The sequence below is a fragment of the Dasypus novemcinctus genome, chromosome 19 (assembly GCF_030445035.2).
Source record: "Dasypus novemcinctus isolate mDasNov1 chromosome 19, mDasNov1.1.hap2, whole genome shotgun sequence".
NCBI classification, from domain to species: Eukaryota; Metazoa; Chordata; class Mammalia; order Cingulata; family Dasypodidae; genus Dasypus; species Dasypus novemcinctus.
This window is the reverse complement of record NC_080691.1, coordinates 50,266,889-50,273,107: the sequence shown is the minus strand read 5'-3', so window position 1 is coordinate 50,273,107 and position 6,219 is coordinate 50,266,889. Positions and strand designations below refer to the sequence as shown.

The 6,219-nt window shown below is 42.6% G+C and overlaps 1 non-coding gene across 1 annotated transcript; it reads left to right on the top strand.

The window, feature by feature from the left end:
• Window positions 1–1,066: 1,066 nt before the first annotated feature.
• LOC131274692 (U6 spliceosomal RNA) lies at window positions 1,067–1,173 on the top strand. The gene has a single exon (XR_009181981.1). It is a non-coding gene; the product is annotated as a U6 spliceosomal RNA (small nuclear RNA).
• Window positions 1,174–6,219: the final 5,046 nt, after the last annotated feature.

Sequence of the window (6,219 nt, the reverse complement as noted above, 5' to 3'; positions counted from 1 at the left end):
ATAGATATGGATTGTGTTTGTAAACTGGTCTGCTTCTTTGAGCATATTAGATTGCATTAGATTCAGAGGTTTCACTTTTTATTCTATTAAATCAAGATTAGGGATTTTTTTTACCATGTCATTAGGGTGACTCGGTTTGATTTCCCACCCACACCCTCTTTGTGGGCTATACAAATGGATGCACAATCAAAGACAGGGAAGTAGATACACAGAGAAGGAGAACACAGAGAGTTTTGTTTTGGACTCTGGAGCCCTGGAGAGAGACTCTAATAGTTCATCTGGTAGTTTGCAGCTGAAGAGACCAGAGCTGTGAAGAGCTGTGAAAGCCCAGAAAGAAACAAGACCTGGGGAGTGAGATGAGCATTATGCTGGCCTGTGGCTGAGATCAGAAGAAGCTGGGACCATGGATCCTAAGGAGGAAGAGGAAGGTTGAACCCTTGCAGAGACCACAGCCATCTTACTCCAACATGTGGCAACAGATTTTGGTGAGGGAAGGAACTTACTCTTTATGGCCCATGACTGTAAGATTTCACCCCAAATAAATACCCTTTATAAAAGCCAACATGGGAAATGCATTTGGCTCAGGTGACTTGCTCCCAACTACCACATGGGAGGTCACTGTTTCAGATCCTGGTGCCTCCTAAAGAAGATAGCGAGCTGGCTCAACAGGAAGTCACGGGAAACTGACACAGCAAGAGATACAAGAAAAAACGTAATGAGAGACCAAACAAAGTAGGGAGCAGAGCTTTCTGGTGCCTCCTAAAAGATGACAGGGAGCTGATGTGACAGACAGATGTCGCGAGCTGATGCAACAAGATGACTTGACAAGACACGCCTGGAGGAAAAACATGAGAGACACAACAAAAGCAGGAAGTGGAGGTGACTGAAGTGGACAGGCACCTCCCTCCCACATCAGAGGTCCCAGGTTCAGTTCCCGGTACCTCCTAAAGAAACAAGGAAGGGAAACAAACAGTAAGTGAAAAACAACAAGGGAGTGGAGAGAAATAAATAAATGTTAGGAAAAAAAAGAAAAGCAAATAAAAGAAACTATGCAATAAGTAATACAATGCTCACTTTGGAAGCACATACACTACAACTGGAGCCATACAGAGAAGATTAGCATGGCCCCTACGTATGGGTGACATGAAAATTCATGAAGTGTTCATATTTTTTATTTACCACTGAGATTTTTATCAACTTTAACTGTTCTCAAAGCAGCCACTCAAAGCTGAAATAGCATAGTAAGGAAGCAATATAACATAGGAAGCTGGGAGAAAGTAATTTTAATATGCTGATTATCTGGCTCAGACATATGATTCTCTTTGTTTGGACTTGAAGACAGATGAAGGAAAAACCTTGTTTTGGGAAAATCTAGCTGAACCAGTAATATTAAATCATCTAAGACTAGTAAAGGACTCTTGTCCAATGTCATTGATAATTTGCTTCAAATGACGGTGGACTAGGAAGCAGACTTGGCCCAATGGATAGGTCATCCATCTACTTCATGGGAGGTCTGCAGTTCAAACCCAGGCCTCCTTGACCCATGTGGAGCTGGCCCACGCACAGTGCTGATGTGTGCAAGAAGTGCCGTGCCACACAGGGGTGACCCCTGTGTAGGGGAGCCCCATGTGCAAGGAGTGCATCCCATAAGGAGAGATGCCCAGCACAAAAGAAAGATCACCCTGCCCAGGAGTGATGACACACACAGGGAGAGCTGACATCAGCAAGATGATGCAACAAAAAGAGACATAGATTCCCATGCCACTGACAACAGAAGCAGATGAAGAACATGCAGCAAATGGACACAGAGAACACATGACTGGAGTGGAGGGGGGAAGGGGAGAGAAATAAAGAAAATAAATCTTATTTTAAAAAATGAGAGTGGACTCTAATTCTTGCAGTCTTTCTAGAAGCCTGTAACAATACTTTATTTTTTCATACTTGGTCTGTGTTGCTTCAAACTGCAAAGCCTGATCTTCAAATACTAGAAAATACTAGTGTTGTTCTATAGGAACTTTACAAAATCAGAGTAATAAGAAGCACTTTCAACTCTTTACAATTCATCTGATGCTTCAAGAAATACCAAGAACAACATATCCAGAACATGTCTTTCTCTGTAAGAACCTAAATTCAACTCTGTTCAATTTGGGTTTAGCAAAAAGCAATTCCCTGGTCTCCAATGCAGGCCATTAGACTGGCTCATTAGTTATATATATTGTATATGTGTTCCTTATTTATAAAACTGTAAAAGTCATGAAAGTAAAATTCTACCAAGGGAAGCTATCAGTAGCATCATTTATCAAGAGAGATAAATAGAAAAGTTTTATTTTTAAACTGTATAAATGAAATCTGTAGATACTATGGAATTTTTGGACTGTTTCAGTTCAACTAAAAATATTTAGGTGCAAAACAGAATTTCCAGATATAATGACACTTGGGGAACATATATAAAAATTTTAATAAAAATTTTATAAACTGTGGGATTATTAGGAATAAAATTGGTGCTTATATTGGGGGAAAAGTAATATACATTGTTTAATTCCATCTATGCAAAATATAAATGCAAATAAATTACAAAGAAAGAGAGTATCAATTTTTACATGGCAGGGGAAGGATAGAGACAGGTGGCTACAAAGGGGTAGGTATTTTCTGCATCTGTTTTTGTTTTATCTTGTTTTCTTTTTTGGGGAGTAAATGAAAATGCTCTACTATTGACTGAAGTGATGAATGTACAACTCTGTGATTATACCAAATGCCACTGATTATGTACTTTAGAGGAACTGAATGGTTTATGAATATGTTTCAATAAGAATTTTTAAGGGGAAACGGACTTGGCCAAGTGGTTAGGGCATCCGTCTACCACATGGGTGGTCCATGGTTCAAACCCCGGGCCTCCTTAACCCATGTGGAGCTGGCCCATGTGCAGTGCTGATGCGCACAAGGAGTGCCCTGCCACACAGGGGTGTCCCCTGTGTAGGGGAGCCTCACACATAAGGAGTGCACCCATAAGTAGAGCCGCCCAGCGCGAAAGAAAGAGCAGCCTGCCCAGGAATGGCGCCGCCCACACTTCCTGTGCCACTGACGACAACAGAAGCAGACAAAGAAACAAGATGCAGCAAAATAGACACAGAGAACAGACAACCGGGGGAGGAGGGGAATTAAATAAATAAAATAAATAAATCTTAAAAAAAAAAAAAGAATTTTTAAGGAAAAACAACCTGCCAACAAAGAAAAGCCCAGGACTAGAAGGCTTCACAAATGAATTCTACCAGTCATTCCAAGAGGAATTAAAACCAATCCTGCTCACACTATTCCAAGTAATTGAAGAGAACACAACCTAACTCATTCTATGAAGCCAACATTACCCTAACTCCATAGCAAATAAAGATACTAGACTAAAATAAAACTAATAGACCAATCTCTCTAATGAATATAAATGCAAAAATCCTCAATAAAATACTTTCAAATAGATTCCAACAACACATTAAAGGAATTATATACCATGATCAAGTGGGTTTTATCCCAGGTATGCATGGGTGGTTCAGCATAAGCAAATCAATTAATGTAATATACCACAATAACAAATCAAAGGAGAAAAACCTTATGATCATTGTGATTGACCCAGAAAAGTCATCTGACAAGGGAGGGGCAAGATGGCAGCAAGTAAGGGGCTCTAAGAGTCAGCTCGCCCTACAGTGTAGTTAGTAATCAGTCAGAGCTATCATTTTTTATTTTGGTAATTTTTTATTTTTTTTAAAGATACTTAGATTATGTAGATGTTACATAAAAAATATAGGGAACTTCCTTATGCCCTGTTCCCCACATCACCTACATATACCCTCTTTAACAATATCCTTCATTAGTGTGGTACAATCATTGCAATTGGTGAACACATTTTGAAGTACTGTCACGAAGTGTGGATTTTAGTTCACATTGTAGTTTACACTCACATACAATTCTATGGTTATGGCAAGATATACAATGGCCTGTCTCTGCCATTGCAATGTCATTCAGGACAATTCCCAAGTTGTGAAAATGCCCCCTTATTACACCTGCTATCCCTCTCCCTCATCTCATAACCTCCAGTGGCCACTGCGTCCACATCAGTGATATAAGTTCTTCCATTACTAGAATCACAATAAGTCTATAGTAGAATACTAGTAAGTCCATTCTAGTCCACAGTTCATTCCCCAAACCTGAGGATTCTGGGATGGTGATGCCCACTCCACCTCTAATTGAGAGGGGGCTTCAGTCCCATACAGCTGATGGATGGGACTCTCTTGCTTGCAGTTGTGGACACTCTTGGTTCCTTGGTACAGTGGTTGTCCATCATCACCCCTTGTTAGTTGTCCTGGTGAGTCCAATGAGCTGGAGAGTGAGCACTGCAAATCTGCTGAGGCTTAGGGCCCAGCTGGCATATGAACAGCCCAAAGATTCAAAGCTCTTGGGTATACACTTCCAGTTCCATCACCAACTATAGGTTCAAACAGAAGGGACCCAAGAGCCATGTGTAGGGAAACCATAACTGAGTCCAGTTCTGTCACACTGGGCAGCACAAATCCCGAAGAATGGCCCACTGGCAAGGCATCAAACTCATGAGCTAGCTGCCCTGACCATAGTGCCTGGGTGTCTCCAGGCCCCCAGAACTATCTTAATCACATGTTGGGGGGACCAGAAGACCAGAAGAGCATCCTGTCACATCCTTGGAAGAACAGGAGGATACTATCCATCTGCAGTGAAGATTATTGAATTCAGCCCACCCTCCACTGGCAGCTCAAGAGCTATTGCCCAGCTGGAGTGGGAAGCTCCATTTTCCCAAAAAATGGAAGAGGAAGAGATGGTCACACACTGAGTTTAGCCACTGATTAGTAAAATTGGCTGACTGAAGTCCACTACCAAGAACATCTAAAGTTTGAACTTAAGATGCAAAGAGATTGGTAGCCTCCATTTATCACCACCTTTCAGCATGATGGGAAGCAGGGCTGATTAAAAATCACAGTGATGCTAGGAACTGACTTCTTTCTACCCAGATCAATTTACTGCCCTAGCCTAGGCTCCAGCCCCATCTCTGACAGGGAGGAAGCTAAGGGGACTTGCACCAGCCTCTCTTGCAACTGTAGATGCTTTCAACCTACACAAATAGATTGCTGGGCACCCATGTGACAACATGCCTGCCTCCAATAGGAAAGGAGTGTAGGCAGTGATTCCTCAGTATCTCTGGGGTTCTGCAGGCACTTTTGGCCCATATGGACTAGATGGTTGGACACCAGTGGCTCCATTCCCACCCACCTGATAGGATGGTGTGGGGGGCAGTGTTTTCCCAGAGCCTCTGGGTACCGCAGCATTTGGTCCCCATGAACTAGACCGTTGGACACTTCTGTGGCTCCATCCCTGCCTCTCACAGGGAGAAGGAGGGCTGGTACTCCCACAGGCTCACTGGCCAACTTCATTCGCTTATGGCTCACACAGACAAGGCTGTTGGGTACATCCCCACCCATGACAAGGAAGAATAGGGGCAGTGCTTCCTCAGGTTTTCTGGGCACTGAAGTTACTTTTAGCCTGCACATACAAGATTGTTGTGCACACCTGTGGCTCTATCTGCGCCTCTGGCAGGGGATGAGTGTCAGGTGCTCCATCAGTCAGACTGAGCAACTGCAAGCACTTTTGACCTCCATGGCTTAATTTACTGCCCACTCCTGCATCTCCATCCCCACCCCAGGAGGTAGAGGAAGGGGTATGGCACTTCATTAGTCTCTCCAGCAAACTATATTAATATCAGTTGTTGGATTGCACAGACTGGATTACTGCACACAGCTGTTTCTCAGTCCCTTCTCCTTGCAGGGGAGAAAGCTAGAAGAAGCTTCATCAGTCCCAGGGCAATGTGGGTAGATTTAGCCTCCACAGCTTACAGTACCAACTGTCTCCATGGCTCTACTCCACAACTAGCAAGGAAAGAAGTGCAAGAAACAGATGAAGAACTGAAAAAAATTTAGATTGGCTAAACACAAGCCACTATGAAGTTCCAAATTATGTCGAACCAAGTATCAAACAAGGGCTGTAGCACAAAGTCAATCAAATAGAAAGCCCTAGAGTAAAGAGAGAAAAGGAGCCCAGAATAAACATATCAAGTAAATCAGATGCTAAAATACCAACAAATATTTACCACCCAAACCAAGAAACAAGATAGGGACCAAAGGAAAAAACTAAGCCTCCAGATGA